Source organism: Cebus imitator, unplaced genomic scaffold (assembly GCF_001604975.1).
Source record: "Cebus imitator isolate Cc_AM_T3 unplaced genomic scaffold, Cebus_imitator-1.0 Scaffold474, whole genome shotgun sequence".
NCBI lineage: Eukaryota > Metazoa > Chordata > Mammalia > Primates > Cebidae > Cebus > Cebus imitator.
Window position 1 is genome coordinate 175,351 of NW_016107789.1, and position 17,993 is coordinate 193,343.

The 17,993-nt window shown below is 43.9% G+C and overlaps 1 pseudogene; it reads right to left on the reverse strand.

The window, feature by feature from the left end:
* Positions 1-668: 668 nt before the first annotated feature.
* On the reverse strand, positions 669-1,644 carry LOC108292026 (annotated as a pseudogene).
* Between the last annotated feature and the right edge of the window lie 16,349 nt (positions 1,645-17,993).

The window sequence follows — 17,993 nt, forward strand, 5'->3', positions numbered from 1 at the left end:
CAATGCTAGTGCTTCCCCATGTGGCCCTGCATGGTGTGGTATGCTTTTCCCCTCATCAAGAGAACTATAACAAACTGTCTTTTCTTTTAGACAACGTCTCACTCTGTCACCCAGGCTGGAGTGCACTGGCATGATCTCAGCTCACTGCAGCCTCTGCCTCCCAGGCTCAGGCTATTCTCAAACTTCACCCTCCCTAGTAGTTGGGATTACAGGTGTGTGCCACCACGTCTGGCCAATTTTTTGTATTTTTAGTAGGGATGGGGTTTTGCCGTATGGGCCAGGCTGGTCTCAAACTCCTGGCTGAATGTGATCCACCAGGCTCAGCCTCCCAAAGTGCTAGAATTACAGGTGTGAGCCACCATGCCTAGCCCAAAGTATATCTTTTCAATGACAGTTACCTGCTGATCTGTTGGCCTAACTGCACCTCAAATTCCTATTAATACATTATACTTTATTTTTTTTATTTATTTTTATTTCTCCAAATTTGTTATTTATCAGGAGTGACTAAAATAAAAAATATAATTGAGTCCCATCATCATCATGGAAATGGATTTGAGAGAAAACTGGTCAGATGAATATTATTGCTTCCCATTTTCAACCAGTATATAGTTGCCACAGATAAACTGACAGCCAGGAGTCTGCCGAGAATGCTCAAGATACATTATAAAATACAACATGCCTGTTCACAGGGGGAAAATTCCCAGAAAATAACTTATGTGTATTTCTTGATTTCATCATACAAGACGAGTACAAAAGCACCACCCATGCCTCTGAGAACATTGGACCATGCACCCTTGAAGAAAGCTTTGCCTCCTTCATCACAAGCAATCTTCCTCCAGCAGTCAAGTGTGCCTGTGTACATGATGTCAGTTCCTTTGCGCCCCGACTGCATCATCTGCGGCAGTGAACAGTGTCAAATGGATAGGAAGTCAACCCGGCAACAGCAGTGACAGTCTGTGTGATCATCCAGCTGATAACGATGTGAGTGTTCTTGGGATCCGGAAGCATTCCCCTTGCAGTGTCATAGATACCGAAGTCGGCAGCTCGGTAGATAATACCCTGCACAGACACGTGAAAGCCTTGGTACAGGCCCTTAATCCCATCAGATTTGTAGATCTTAACCAGGCAGTCGCCAAGGCCTCAGAATTCCCTTTCAGCTCCAGCTTTACCCACATCTGCTGCTAGATGGGTATGGGCAAAATCAAGAGGGTACACAAAACACAAGGATGTGGCCCCAGCAGCACCACCTGATGCCAGATTCCCTGCAAAGTAGCGCCAAAACTGGGTCCTCTTGTCCACACCACCCGGGACGATCTGTTTGTATTTATCTTTGAAGACAAAGTTAAGAGCCTAGGTGGGGAAGTATCTGATGAAATTGGCCAGGTTACCGCGCCAGAAGGACAGGACTCCCTGCTCCTTGGGAATACGGACCACGCAGTCTATAATGCCCTTGTATTGCTTATCTGCGGTGATCTGCTTGCTGGCATGCTGTACTTGCAGCAGCAGCTTGACCCGCTCGGTAGGTGCTACCGCCGTCTTGGAGATGGCTGTGGCCACTCCACCTGCCAGGAAGTCCTTGGCGAAGGACACAGCGGCATCTGTCGTGTTGAAAGGAAAGAGGAGGCAGGCTGCTGCAGGACAGGACTGGGCCGGGAACCAGCTTTGACTCCAGGGCTGCGGGCTAATACATTATACTTTAAAGCACTTGTACCACATTATACCCACCCCCATCTCCCAATTCAGCACTAGCACAGAAGAAGTCACATGGCAAATAGTAAGTGATTGCAGTGGTTAATTTTGTGTATCAACTTGGCTGGGCCACTGTGCCCAGACATTTGGTCAAACATTGTTTGACCTGGATGTTTCTATGAAGGTGTTTTTTGAATAAGAGTCACATGTAAATCTGCAGACTTTGAGTAAAGCAGGTTGCCCTCCATAATGTGAATGGGCCTTGACCATCAGTTAAAGGTTTTCATAGAACAAAGACTGGCCTCCCCCAGGGTCTGGGAAATTCTGCCAGCAGATGACCTTTGAGCTTGAAATGAAATTCTCCCCTGGGTCTCCAACCTGCCAGCCTATCTTGCAGATTTTGGACTTGTACCTCCACAATTTCGTGATCCAGTTCCTTAAAAATATACAAACACACAAACACACGCACACACACACACACACACACTGCTGATTCTGTTGCTCTGGCAAACCCTAACACAGAGACTATGAGATTAAATGCACAAAGTCACATCTGCTGTGAACAAGAACGCTCGTATGGCAGCACTCTTCATAATATGCAAAAGACAGAAACAGATCAAATGGTCACAGTGGTTTGAAAAATTTACAATATACTCATTCAATAGAATGCCAGTGACTGATGAAAAGAAATGAACTACAAGTACAGTCAACAAGGATGACTCTCACAAATATAATACTGAATGAGGCCAAACAAATTTGTGGTCACAGTCACTCTGGGAGGAGGAGCGGAGGAGGTGAGGACGCAAGGGTACTTCTGCAGTGCTCCCAGCAATGTCCTGTTTCTTGATCTGGGAGTTGGTTACACATGTGAACCAATCCGTGAAAAATTTATTGAGCTATACATGGCAGATCTGGGCCCTTTCCTGTGTATATGTTATACTTCACTAAAGTTTATAAAGATAGAAAAATAAATTAAAATGATATTAGTTAAAAGTCACTCATTATTCCAATCAGCAGCCTGTCTCTAAGATACAGTGGGTATTCAGACACTTGAAACTGGCAATTCAGAAGAGAAAGGTTAAACTTGAAATTACCTGTGTCTGAATGTATTATATTTCCTAAACTGAATTTTGAAAATCATGCTACAGCCTCTGTCAGATCTCTGGAAACACTGAGAAAATTGGGGCTTGGAGCCTCACAATCACCCCAGTAGATATATAAAGTACTATTTTATTTCCATGAGGGACAGAGTCCCATGGAGAACCTGGCAAAATAATCTTCTCAGCATGCAGGTTTTTTAAGAAAACAGAATTTCCCACTGTAATTATCTCAAGTGTCTCTGGGCAAGTGGAATAAATTGGACATGCAATCTATACTGCATACTTAAAGAACTACAAGTATTTCTCTGAACTTTTAAAAGAGGCAAAGAAAAGAAAGCAAAAAAAAAGAAAAAAAAAAAATCATTGTGTTGCCTGACAATAAGAGCAAGCACACTTGAACTTGGGAGGCACAGGGGAGTAGTCTGTTTGTTAAGAAGTGGACTCACTCGGGGGATGTTGTTGGTTTTGTATGCTGGAGACGCAGCATTCAAATGCTGAATGGGAAAGGGGAGCTGGAAGCCCAGGAGATCTGCCAGTGCCAGCAGCTCTTTTGTCAGACCTTGGCATTTATGGGGCCTGGGTTATGCTTAACACATAGAATAGCAAAGGCTCAGTGCTGGCCATGGCTTCAGGATCAACTCTACACTTCCTGAGCTGACCCCAGGCCCCTTCCTGCTCCCTCCTTACTCCTCCCTCACACAGCCTGTGCTATGGCATCTGCAATTCTGGAAGTTATATGAATGGACCAAGAATGCTTACTCTCTTACCTTTGATCACCCTATCCTCTACTTGGAAAACGCTAACAATGACATGAAAACTCCTGCTCAACCCTCAAGACCCAACTCTTTTCCAAAAATCTTTTCCTAACTCTCCCCACCCGAGTCTGTGCCAAGCACCCCTCTAGCACATTCTCTGCTGCCCACCCCTCTCTCTGCCACCCTTCCCCCTTGCTTTCCTCTCCTCTCTATTACCAGAAGATGGGGTCAGGGAGAGATGGGGGTGGGAGGAGGCAGAGATGGATTGGGGATGGAAGGGAGGCACACTCCTAGATTGGTATTAAAAATCCTAGAGAAGGACTATGATTGGTCAAGCTTGGCTACATTCCTTGACTTTAGACCAATTAACCATAGCTGTGGGTGTGAGATATTATGTCCGGAGTCAGGGCCTGTTGCAGGGAGAAAAAGGAAGAAAGGTGCTGAATGAAAATAACACAGACAACTATTAATACAAATAATGTTAAAGTTACTTGGTATTCTTATTAAATTTCAAGGCTAGTCAATAAAGGACAAGCTCCAGGTGAGCCAAATTTACCCATATCAATGTGTCTTGCACAAAACTAAACATTGTTCCTAAGCCCCTATGTCTACAGACTATACACTCATGAGACAGAGATGTATCTGTCTTGTTCACTCCCATATCCCCAGCAGATAGCACCATGCTTGGCAGATCATGGGAACTTATTAAACATCTGAGCAAAGAAATAAATAAATGAATGAGCAATTCCTTAAGATAACTTGAGAATTCCTGTTCACTAAAAACAGATCTCTCCTTGGCTGGGCATGGTGGCTCACGCCTGTAATCCCAGCACTTTTGGAGGCCAAGGTGGGCAGATCATGAGGTCAAGAGATGGAAACCATCCTGGCCAACATGGTGAAACCCTGTCTCTACTAAAAATACAAAATTAGCTGGGTGTGGTAGTGCATACCTGTAGTCACAGCTACTCCAGAGGTTAAAGCAGGAGAATTGCTTGAACCCAGGAGGCAGAGGTTGCAATGAGCCTGGGCAACAAGACAGAGACTGTCTCAAGGAAAAATAAAAAAAAAAAAAAAAAAAAAAAAAAAAAAAAAAAAAAAAAAAAAAAAAAAAAAAAAAAAACAGTTATCTCCTCTCACACACATCCCTTTAACTCACCCAGACAAAGGTACACAGAACTCAATGACTTGCCATTTTTCAGCCAACCACCACTTTCAGAAACAATACATTCTTGAAGTTACCAACAGCATACTAAGATACTAGAAGCTTCCTACTGTAGGGGCAGCTCCTTATGTTTTTCCTGAACCAGTTTCCGTAAGAAACTTCAAGTGCCTGACCTAAGAGACCCCTAAACAAAGGAACCAGCCCCACAGTCCACCTGCCATGACTGGCCTAAAGATGAATGAAGCTCATAACCGTGAAAGAATCTCCCTTCTGCTATCTCCCTAACTGCATATCTGACCCAGTCTCAGGAAGCAGATGAAAGTCAGAGCAAGATCATTAGGAACCAAATCTGTACAAATGAGGCTGCTTACAGCAGACTTAAAAAGTACGCAGTGCCCTTCTTCTGGATATGATGTCGTTTCTCACATGGCTCCTTTGGAAGTGGCCTCTGATGATACAGCAGGCATCAGAGGGATCACATGAAACCGAATAAAACATTAGCACCGGGCAAGTATAGTTCGTCATGCATGTTTTAAACCCTAGTGTTCAGAGAACTGGCTCCAATCAGCCAGACACACACACACACACACAAATCTTTTTAGTTGGATGAAACCATCTTTCAACTCACCTCAGGGTTTTCATAGTCAAAACCCAGGCAAAAACACAACTAAAACCATAAAACCACAACATGTGGGCTGACATCAGCTCTTCTTGATGCACTTGCTCAGCCTTTGCCAGTTCTGATCTTGGAATACTCAGAGTCACTGTCACCCCTTGCCTCCGTTTCCACATTATACAATTAACGATATCCCACCATAGGTCCCAGGAGCTGTGGGACAAACTGAAAAGAACAGAAAGAATGGCTCAATCAAGCACTTTGTGCTCCTCAGCCAAAACACAGTGGGTGAATTCATGGGCTCAAGCAAGTCATGCAAGGTTGTTATGCCTCCTCACTCTTCTTGTCTATGAAATGAGAATAATGCCTCCTACTTCTCAAGAGGACTCTAAGGATTAAATTTTAAAAAGAGGTGAACCACTTCATCCAGGGCAGTGCTTGACCCTCAACAGCAAAAATATTGGTTCCCTGTATATCTAAATCAAAATAAAGAAACCCAGATCTTCCTATTTTATTGCTGCCTTTTGATGTCAATGCATCCTCATAATGAAATGCCCTGAGAGGCAGCACTTCAGAAGCTGGAAAGTCAGACCCTCCAGACAGACCCTGCACACGAGATCCCACCCCCACACCAACCATATAGCTGCTAAAACCAGACTGCACATACCAGGAACCCCATCAGACAAAGAGAAGTCAGAGAAGTCATTGATTGATAGGGAGATTGGAGTGGAGCAATAAAGTAACAGGAAAAAAGCAACCAAGACAGTTGAAGAGTCAAGCAGGCAAGGAGAATAGGAGGAAAGCGGATGGGATGTGGTGACACAGTTCTGTGTGACAGTCCAGATCCTCCAAAGAGCAGACACCAAGACGGGATTAAGCTGCAAGGATTTGATTAGGGGAAGAGCTACGTGGGAGAAAAGTGGGAGGAGCTGTCTGACTTGTCAGTCTGAGTGACGGGCAGGGAGGGAAGAAAGGCTGGATGAAAATGTCCCAGACTACTGTGTGGTCTTAAGGGGGGCTGACCATGGTTGGGAACCAGCTGCATGAGAACTAGGTCTTCCAGTCATGTTCTCACTGCTTCACTTCCATAAATCAGCATTTTGTACCAATACGGCAGAGCGTCTCAATCCAGTGATTACACACTGGCCTGGCCTGAGAGCATAGGTCAAGCTATCAACAAAATGTCATGTGAGAGAATACATCACACTAGGGTGCCTCGTTAGCAGGGTTAGAAACCCATGTTTGTTCCAAATGGAATGGTTAGAGGAGGTTCAACGACACTATAGAGGACCGGAGAAAAAGGCCGAGGAACCAGGGTTTGCTCCTGTCTTTTTTTTTAGGTCCCCCAGAGGCAGAGCCTGAGACAAGGGCTTGGTGGCAGGTACTGTTTGAAACACAAACCAAGGAAGCAGGGGTGTGGGGATGAGGGGAGGGACACAGGAAAGGAGCAGCTAATACAGGGGCACTGCCGAGGTCTCAAGAGGCAACTCGATTTCCTGTAGGACTTAAGAAAGCACAGAATGCATTCCAGAAACGTTCCCTGAATTAGCAGAGTCCGAAGTATTTATCCACTGGCTCTTCTCCCACCGCTTGAGAGCTGTCCCTTTGGGGAGTTAATGCCCCTAATCTTCAAGACCGGGAAGGTCTCCAGTGCTGGAAAAAGCCAACCCTTGGGGGAGACACTTCCAGTGGCAAGTCAGAGGCTGCATGAAACCTTCCAGCACAGCTGCAGCAAAAACCAGGGCCGGGCGCAGAGTTGAAGTGTGGGGACAGGAGGCACAGACATTTGCTACAGCTCCAAAGGTAAATTGCAGCTGAGTGATTTTAACCTCAACACTTTGTTTCTGTTCTCATCTTAAACACTCCCTGTCACCCCAGGTCCCACTAGTGTAAAGCCCTGCTACCTGTTGCATTTAACACTTTAGTTAGATGTAACCTCCCACTCTGACCCCAAGGCATTTGCTCAATAAAGGAGAACTATTCAATTCGACTGGAGTCCCCTCCGAGGAGAACTCAGAGTGCGTGTGAGCAGTAGATAGGGCAAAGCCAGGCCCTCTCATCTACAAAGTCCTTTTCCTTCCAGTAATTCCTACCCAGGGGGCACACTCACCTTGGTGAAGGATGGACTCAGAGACCGACACATCAAGTAAGACAGGTGTATGAGTCCTGGCTAATGCCAGGGGATCTCTTTGCTACTGCAGGTAAAGTAGGCTTCTGCTGTGACTGAGAAGCTAAGAGCACTCACAAACACACCTACTTTTGTATCTCTGTTCTGCGTCTGCAATATTACAGGTAAATTTCAGACTGGTGAGAGGAATCCACCTTCACCTGCTGTCAATACCTAATCATTTCAACCAGCGGTCCGCAAACTGTGGGATTTGAATCACCTGGAGAGCTAATCAAGTGCAGCGAGACATCTGATTCTTAAAGTAGGAAAGGACCTGCTTGCCTTCACTAAGTTCCCCAGGAGATTCTGAGGCCCACCAAAGTTCAAGAACCTGACTGAAGCCTGGACCAGAGCTTCTCAAACTTTACTGAGCATGTGATTTGCCTGGGGATCTTGTTAAACTACAGATTGATTCAGCTGCCTACTATGGGGCCTGCGAGGCTGCAGTTCTGATGGGTTCCCAAGTGATGTTGATATGGCTGGTCCACAGGCCATACTTTAAGTAGCAAGGGCCTGTCATACGGAACATAATGGCCTCAAGGTTTCATGGGGGATGTGCAGGAGTGGCTTTGCTGGGGACTGTTCTTACCTGGTCTCTTAGCTTCCCATAGAGCATATACACCAGCGACATTTTAAGTGCAAATAGAGAAAAAATAATTTTTGCTATGCTCTTGCCTTTTTTTGGGAAATTTCGTAACTTTTTAAATTCAATATATCCAAATATTGTCATTTAAATATGTAATCAATACATAAGGTATTCATGGGTGGGCACGGTCACTCACACCTGTAATCCCAGCACTTTGGGAGGTCAAAGCAGGCACGTCACTTGAGGTCAGAAGTTTGAGACCAGCCTGGCCAACATGGTGAAACCCTGTATCTCCTAAAAATACAAAAATTAGCTGGGCACAGTGGCGAGTGCCTGTAATCCTAGCTACTCAGGAGGCTGGGGCAGAAGAATTGCTTGAACCCAAGAGGCAGAGGTTACAGTGAGCCAAGATCATGCCACTATACTCCAGCCTGAGTGACAGAGTGAGACTCCATCTCAAAAAATGTTATTCATGAAATATTTTATATTTTTGTTCAAGCATGGTACACCTCTAGTTCTTAAGCCAAAGTCTGCACTAGAAAGCAGCACTCTCAGTCAAAGAGAGAAAAAGTGCCCAAGAGTTCCTGAATGTTTTTCCTTTTCTCTAGCTTTCCAGTGGCCTCCTGGGAAGTCTAGGGTGACCAACAATCCCAGTTTCCTTAGGATTGTCCCAGTTTCAACACTGAAAGGCTTTCATCCCAGGAAACACTTCAGTCTCGGGCAAACCAGAGTAGCTGGTCACCCTTAAAAGTCTGTTCCTGCAAAGATCCTTCCCCCAGCCCTAATGAGGATCTTTATCTGTGGGTGGGAAAGTAGGTTCATTCCCACAAGGGATGGGTGGAATGGGTCCCCTATCAAGATCTAAACATTTCAGCACAGGATAGGATTTGTAGCACTGGAGCCCCAACAATTAACACAACCTCTCTCCACTCTCATCCTCCCTGGTTCTGATATTGATTCTGAGCCTCAGCTTAACTCGCTAGGTTTTATGGGCATGTAGGAATGTGAAAGCACTTTGAAAACTGTGAGATACTAAGTAAACATGCTACCAATACTTACTGAGCAACTGCTGTGTGCCAAGTTCTCACCTAAGTGCTTTATGTTTACTTTAAGATTTACTCCTTACAACCACCCTAAAAGGCAGGTACTATTATTGTCCCCATTTTGCAGATAGGAGAACTGTAGCTCAGAGAGGTTAAATAACTTGCCTATGATCACACAGCTTCAGTCTCTGAGGTGACTTGCACCCAGGTCTCTGACTCCAAAGCCCATGAAAACAACAAGATAAAGTTTGAGAAGAGACATAAATGGCAAGACCAATCTCCACACTGCAAGAAATATGCTCTAAAAATGAGGACCTTGACAAAAAAAAAAAGCAGCAAAAATTTTCAGCAGCATTGAGATAAGAGGAAACATTATTGTTTTCAAACAGCTTGGCAGCATGTTCCAGCTGAACATCACTGTTCCGTTGGTAGAACACCACACAGCCAGACGCCATTCAGGTTATAGAAGGAAACAGTTTATCTACAAGGCTGGGAAAATGGGTGGCAAGCAGGGTTCACCAAAGAAAACTACCCAAAAATGAAGCCTAGAGAAGGGACAGAGAAAGGGATCCCAGCTAAATAAAAAGCTTCCTGTATAATGAATACAAAAAGAGATAGGAAGTTCATTGTAGGAAATTGACCTTAGCCTCAAGGCAGGTAAGGGACCTGGAAAAAGATATGAAAGAGAGGGCAACGAAATTATTAAAACATGTAAATAATGAAAGCAGCCACTAAAAAGGATAGCGTCTGCCTTATGCACAACCCCCAAAATAAATTCCTACCTGGTAGGATTTAAAGGGGTCTTTTAAAGGGGATTTTTATAAAATATCTCTCTGATCTATATGAAACTCCCTTAATAAGAGACTGTCTAATGCTGAAGATGCAAATTATCTAGGGAAGAAGAATGACAGGGACTAAAATTATTTCAAAGTGTTTTGATCAGTGGTCACTAATTTCGAATCTACAGGAGTCATGCAGGTAAAGTAAATGAGTAAAGCCGTAGACTGTGGGGTGACAAGAGGGAGTGGTGGGGACTGCAGCTAGCTAACGCGTCCATACATCCCCTGAATGGAGAGCAGCTACTCAGCTCTAGCTCATTATTGCCAGGCAGGAATGTGAGCCTTCAGTGACCCCATACTTTTTTTAAAGCCTAAACATCTAGATGTTCATTTTTGAGTGAAGATATATGAAATTTCTTGACAACTAATACAAAAAAAAAAAAAGTTTTAACACTGTGCAGGTTAACACCAGACTAAACAAATACCATCAAACCATAACTGTTGGCTTGTGGACACCAGTTGGAAAATTCTGATTTAAATTGATCATGAGAGGTCATTTCCTGAGCTTTGAGAGAGAGTTAATGCAAAGGAATTGGGGGTGCCCATGCAGAAAATGAGTATAGAAACGGGTTGCTGAATGTGCAGAAACACTTCACCACATTACAATTTGCTCTTCTGCTGCTTCAAAGAACATGAGATGGATCTTAAAAGATTTGCTGGGGTCTTCATCCCTCTATTCTTGGCAGGGTGCTGGCTCTCAGGAAGAGCAGTGTGTGTGTGTGCCTGCATGCACACACATGCACACACATGCTTTGAGTTAATAATTGTATTAAAAAGTAGAATAAAATTGTGGGGTAAAATATGATTATCTTAAGCCACATCTTTTGGAATTCATAGGTAACCTCAATTCAATTGACTATGCATAGGGCTGAAATTAACTGCAGGTAATTTGTTCATCTAAACCCATTTGTTCACAAGAGAACCATTCCCTGGGGGAGCTGTTAGCAGTTTTCTCCCAGCTAGGCCAAAGGCAGCAGCCCAGCCTAACTCCTACAACTCAGATGCTTCCAGTCAGTCAGAAACCAATCTAGAAACTTACACACGACCTTCTGTACAAGGTGTGGCTGGTGTTTTTGAAACAAGATGCCACTTCACGGTGGCCTGGTGCTCCAGGTTACTTTCATGGGCAGCAACAGAATTAAGATTCCTGAGTATAAATGTTTTCATTCAACAACTTCTTTATTCCCACACGTGAGTAATGACCATCAGATAGCCTGGGCATAGTCTCAGGAGCCACTGACTGCTGGCTGAGGCCAGCATGGTGTACACAGAGCTGACAGTGGCTGCCAGCAAAGTGCAAAGATGTGTTCCAGGACCACGTTTTAAGAGACACTTTGACAAGCATCAGAAGGCAAGCTGCCTGGATGGTGGAGAGATGGGGACCATGGCAAAGGAAGAAGAAACAACAAACATGAGAGACGTGAGCACTGCCTTTAAGACTTGACGATTTGCCACAAGAGAGGGGATCCAAAAAGCATAATTAAAACCAATGAATGGAGGCTAATTTACTCTGCGAGCATTTATTTAGTGCCTGCAATGTAACAGGACAGTGCTAAAAACAAAGAACTCAATGGCAAGCTTTGCAAGAGGTAGGCTAATATCAAAGGCACAGAATTTTGTGCATAAGGAAGCAGGTGGTGGTAGATATTTTGAAGAGATTGGATGTTTCAGGAATATTGACATCTTGCCACGTAAGCGGCCAAAGAGAAGTTTGATGAAGAGTTATCAATATGAGCAGGAAAGGCTTGGAGCTGCCCAAACTGCCACTAATGCTATCATCAGCCTTCCTCTGTACACAACTTTTACCTTAATTATTTGTCCCATCCAGTCTTCTATTTTATTTTTATAGCCATATAAAATTGACAGGAAGTAAAATTATTTCAAAGTGTTTCAATCAGTGGTCACTCATTCCAAATCTACAGAAGCCATCCAAGTTAAGTAAGCGGGTAAAGCAGTAGAATGGGGGGTGACAATAGGGGGTGATGGTAGGTATTTTACTTTTATACGGCTATTGCCATATAACACTGTGCAGTCCAGCACTAGACCACACAAATACCATCAAACAGTAACTGTTGGCTTGAGGAATCTATTTGGAAAATTCTGATTTAAATTGATCATGTGATGTCATTTCCTGAGATTTCAGAGAGGTTTAATAAAATAGTTATATTTTTATATGGCTACAAAAATGATCATATAAAAATAAAATAGGGGACTAGATGGGAAAAAATATTAAGGTAAAAGTAATGTACTACTTCTAGCATATTTTTCATACATTTTCACAGGTAAGAAAACTAAGCTTTAGTGTTTGCATTAGTCTGTTCTCACACTGCTAATACAGACAGACCTGGGACTGGGTAATGTATAAAGGAAAGAGGTTTAATTGACTCCAGTTCAGCATGGCTTGGGAGGCCTCACAAATATGGCAGAAGGCAAAGGAGAGGTAAGAGCACATCTTACGTGGTGGCTGGCAAGCAGGGGAACTGCCCTTTATACAACCATCAGATCTCGTGAGACTTATTTACTATCACAAGAACAGCATGGGAAAAACCCCCATGATTCAATTACCTTCCAGGGGGTCTCTCCCATGATACATGAGGATTATGGGAGCTACAATTCAAAATGAGATTCGGGTAGAAACACAGCCAAACCATACCAGTGTTAGAATGGTTTTAGAGGATCATGCCCCTCAAGGAACCCCTCAAGGAACCCCCACTGTCATCCGAAATCAGAAAAGATCTTGGACATCATCAAATCTCCACCAAACCGAGGGCTCTCCTTCATGGGACACCTGACAGGTGTCACAGAGGGAATTCCAAAAGGGAAACGGCACCGGTGGTCTAGGGAGACCTCCCAGGGCACTCATGAAAAACCCAAACTCATTCTCCTTCTACCACCCACTCGATCTCGTACTATTCTTCTCCTTGAGATAGGTGTTTTCGCTCCTTTTGAAAATGTTGGCCAGGCGCAGTGACTCATGCCTGTAATCCCAGCACTTTGGGAGGCTAAGCCAGGTAGATCACCTGTCAGGAGTTCGAGACCAGCCTAGCCAACGTGGTGAAACCCTGTCTCTACTAAAAAATACAAAATCAGCCAGGCATGGTGGTGTGTGCCTGTAATCCCATTTACTTGGGAGGCTGAGGCAGGAGAATTGCTTGAACCCCGGAGGCAGCAGTTGCAGTGAGCCAAGATCACGCCACTATACTCCAGCCCAGGTGATAGAGACCCTGACCACCTCCCCGCTTCCACCAAAAAAAAAGGCAACTTGTTTCTGCCTTAGGACCTTTGCACATACTGTCCCCTCTACCTGGAACACACCTGCCCTGATCTTCAGGTGGATGAAGCCCTCTAATCATCCACTCAGTCCTATTACCCTGCTTAATTTTGGTTATGCAACTCATCAGAGATGCAAAGTTACTTTATGTATCTATGTGTCAGTCGTGTGTGTTCATTTCTGGGAGCAGAGCTGTCCTGGGTGCAGAAACCCTATTGGCCTTGTTCATCACCACATCTGGGGGCCAAAGTAGTGTCCAGCACATGGCAGGCACTTGAACTCCTCTTGATTGTTGAACAAACACAATACTGAAATACTGTGTAACAAACTGTTAATAGTGGGGGAAAAAAAAAACTTCTTTGAGATTTTTGTGTGTGTATGTGCAACCTGCAATCAATGCACAAAACCAGACTTGGTTGAAGACAGAGCTAATTTTCTTAGTGCTGATACATCTCCACTTGCAAGGTGAACAGACCACAGAAACTACATTGAAATCTCCCTTTGCTGAGATGAATTCTCACGCTCTACTTGGGGACTGGAGTCTATAGATTTCAGTTACTGAAAGTGTCACCACAAGTAATAGTCACTTAAATTCCTTGGCTTTGTAGAAGTTGAAATCCAAGTCAGCTAAACCAGAAACACCTTCACTGATCTGGTTATGTTCCATAGAAACTGGAAGAGTTCCCAGCAGAGGCTTCCTAACTTCCAGCAATTATCTTAAGGTCTGATTAGCATTTTAAATGTCACCTGTATAAATTAAAACTGTTTACATCTCACAATGTCATTATTTTGTGATTCAAAGTTACCTTGGCTAGCCAAAACCTGCTTTTTGGAAAATCCCATTCAAAATGCTGTCTGTTGGATTAGGCCTGGTACAATCTCCCTCTTGGTTCAAAAATCTAGCTTCCCTTTTTATTCTTCACTTTGGTAATCTCAGTTTCTTTCCTTGGAACAGTTCATGTATTTGAGGTATCAAACTCGGCAGCGAGGCTATTTGAAAACAGTTATTTTGGTTATTTAACTTAACACAATCTACAGCTGGCTTAAAGAAAACAAATGGAGATTTCTGAATATAGTTCTACATCAATCAAGCATCACTCATCATCACCTATCTTATTGGTCTATGAGCTACTTTCCCAGGTATTGGAGGATGGGATAATGATTTTTGGAGGTCACCTCTACTCCTGGTCGTCTCTTACAAAAAGCAATACAGTCAGGTGCTGCAAAACAACATTATGGCTAACAGTGGACTGCATATACGACAGTGGTCTCATGGGATTATAATGCCGTATTTTTACTCTACGGTTTCCCTGGTTAGCTATATTTAGATACACACATAATTAACCATTGTGTTACCATGGCCTACAGTATTCAGTACAATAGCATGCCATACAGATTTGCAGCGTAGGAGCAATACGCTATACCAGATAGCCTAGGTGTGTAAAAGGCTGCACCACTGGGTTTGTGTAAGTACATTACATGATGCTCACACAGTGACGAAATTTCCTAATGACACATTTCTCAGTACGTATCCCCACCATCAAGTGATGCATGATTATATTTAAAAATAACTTCTTTTTTCGCATACTTTATGCCACCAGCATTTGACTGATTTACCTTATTTTGCTCCAGAATTAGAGTGCAGAGGCATTTTATGCTTCTCCAGTCAAAGGCACCTGGGTGTAAAAGAAAACACCTAGGCTAGGAAGTCACTTGGGTAGCAATTTCCATCTTTGCTCCTCTACTTACAGCTGTAGGACCTGAAGCAAGTCCCTGTACCTCTGTTTGCCTCAGCTTTCTCATGCCCAATGTCTTGCAGGGAATCATCAAGGAATAAAGTAGAGACCCTGCCCTCAGTCCATCTGGAGGTCAGACCTATACAGAGGACACTTGAGGGTCAGCTACAAATATGCCACCCAGTGATTTTTCTAAACTTCCAGCAGCCACAGCGATCTTTCTAAACTTCCCATCAGATTGTGTCACTTCCTTGCTCATAACCCTCCAAAACAGAGGTCAGCAAGCCTTTTCTTAAAGGGCAAGATAGCAAATATTTTTGGTATTGTGGGCCATAACTTCAACACAACCATTCAAGTCCACCCTCACAGCATGAAAGTAGCCCTCGGCTGTGTGGAAACAAATGGGCTTGGATGTATTCCTGTAAGACAGTCCACCCCTCCTGCCCCATCTCTCACCCATCCGCCCCTCCTCCACCATGCTTCAGCCACACAGGCCCTTGCTTTCAGTTTCTGGAATATTCTAACCCTGCTCCCCCTCACCGTGGGGACTTTGCCTTAGCCATTCCCCTTGCGTGGGCAGTTCTGCTTCCAGATCAGCGCACGTCTGGCTCCCTCTTGACAACTGTCTCTCAGCTTAATATCAATTCGAGGGGTTTCCATGACCACCAGTCAGCCAGCCACAGTGAAACAGACCTCCCTGCTTTATTTTCTCACAGTATGTATCACTCTCCGATAAGTGGTACTATGGAGTCGGTTCCCACAATAACAGTTTGGGACGCAGACTGCTGATATTTTCTCAGTCTTATGCAAACTTATGCTAACTTAATTTTTGTTTTCTGTTAATTGTGGTAAAGTTCACATAATATACAACTTGCCACCTTAACCATTTTTAAGTGTACCGTCCGGTGGCATTGAGCATATTCACATCGTTGAGCAACCAGCACTACTCTTCACCTCCAGAGCTCTCCATCTTGCAAAACTGAGACTCTGTGCCTGCAAAGCAATAACTCTCATTCCTCCCTCTACACCTCCAAGCCCTGGCAACACCTTATCCATTTTTAACATTAACTCTCACATGCAAAATCCGATTTTAAAAGTCAATTTCTTCTAACCAACTTTCCTACCAAATTTCCATCCCTGAGCCCATTTCATGTAGAGATTCTGGAACCACCGCTGCTATTGCATATTTTATCTACTTGTTGTCTTTTTTCTCTGTGTAATGTAAGCTCCATGCAAACAGGAACCTTTTTTCCTCCCTGGACAGGAAACACCTGGCACAGGCTAACACAGAGCGGGTGCTCTGCAAATGTTAATAAGTAAACAAATAAGCGAATAAATGACTGTGCTCTTGGTTGGGTCAGACTTTGAGCTGCCTTCCAGCAGCTTTGGATAAGTAAAGAAGAGAAAGAACTTCAGTTCATGGCAACAGCAGAAAGCAGGAGCTCCTTGGAGGCCTGGGTAGTGTCTAAATTATATCAGCAGTACCAAGTACTACTAATAGCACATGAAGAAAGAAAGGAAGTAGAGAGGAGAAGAAGGGAACAGGCGGGTAGGAATTCAGGTAGAAGAGAGAATGAGAATGTAATTTCCACAGAGAATATGCAATTGAGAGCCTTGGAAAGAAAAGACTAAGAAAGTAGGAAGTTAGATTGTTAAAGATCTAGTACTATAGGTCATGTGAACCTCCTGGCTCCTGACCAGGGAAAGCAAGGATGCCGGGGCTGTGTAAGGAAAATGATGTGTTGCACCCCGTGCAAAAACTGTATTTCAAAACATCAGCCAACAACTGGAGTTAACATTTCCATGGCAGAAGCCTCATCATAATGAATCTTCACAAACAGTGGAGGTGATATGTTTTGGCGCTGTGTCTCTACCCAGATCTCATCTCAAGCTTTAATTCCCACGTTTCAAGGGAGGGACCTGGAGGGACATGATTGGATCATGGGGACAGTTTCCCCCATGCTGTTCCCATGATAGTAAGGGAATTCTCCCAAGATCTGATGGTTTCATAGGTGTTTGGCAGTTCCTCCTTCCCGCCCTCTCTGTCCAGCCACCTCGTGAAGAAGATGCCTGCTTCCCCTTCACTTTCTGCCATGATTTTATGTTTCCTGAGGCCTCCTCAGCTATGTGGAACTGGAGTCAATTAAACCTCTCTCCTTTATACATTACCCAGTCTCAGGAAGTTCTTTACAGCAGTGTGAAAATGAACTAATACAGGAAGGGAACAAAAAGTACCTGCACCAAGATATCCAGTGTGACTGCTCAAAAAGAAGGAATAGAAAGAATGTCCCATGGAGCCGGCATCTGGTTCGGTCCCCTTGTGATCTCTACTCTTGTCTCCAGCCAATGTCTCTGTGACCCTTGACTCTGACCAGGTAGAGGAGATACTGAGCAACAGTGGGTGGGGATCGGGGGAGACTGTATATTTTCCTGCCCAGGAGCAGTCATTCATGAAGGATGTGACTCACCAACCAGCTTTGATCGTGATTTTGTGCATCAGGCCCCCAGGAATCCTGACTCATTCACTGAGCCATAAGGAGATTGTTTTAAAGTAGTTGAAATCTCACAGCAAGTTTATACAAACAGAAGTGGGTTAGGCGTGGGACTTGCTGATGTAAATTGGACTTACTCATTGATTCACATAGTGTTCTCTCATAATGGATCCTATATGTAATTTTACCCAGAAGTGTTTGTTGTTCCTGCTGAGGTTAATAAGCCTTTGTTGAAAACTTACTGTGTGTAGCTGATCCTGGGTTGGATAACTATACACAGATGCTCTAAGTTCTTGAGGAATTCCCAATCCAGTGGGGAAAAGTCAACTCAGTTCAGTCAGGATTTATTAGAAAGATGGCATTGGAAGGGAATGTGGAAACAAACTAGTCCCATCTACTCATTTTGCAAATTAGAAATTGATTGGCTGAGGTTAAATGAAGGAAACTGACTTATAATTAGATGAGCTGACACCCAGGGAAGGGGATCTTTGAAGCCTGGTTGTCATTGAGCTATATGCTAGGGAAGGAGGGGTGGGA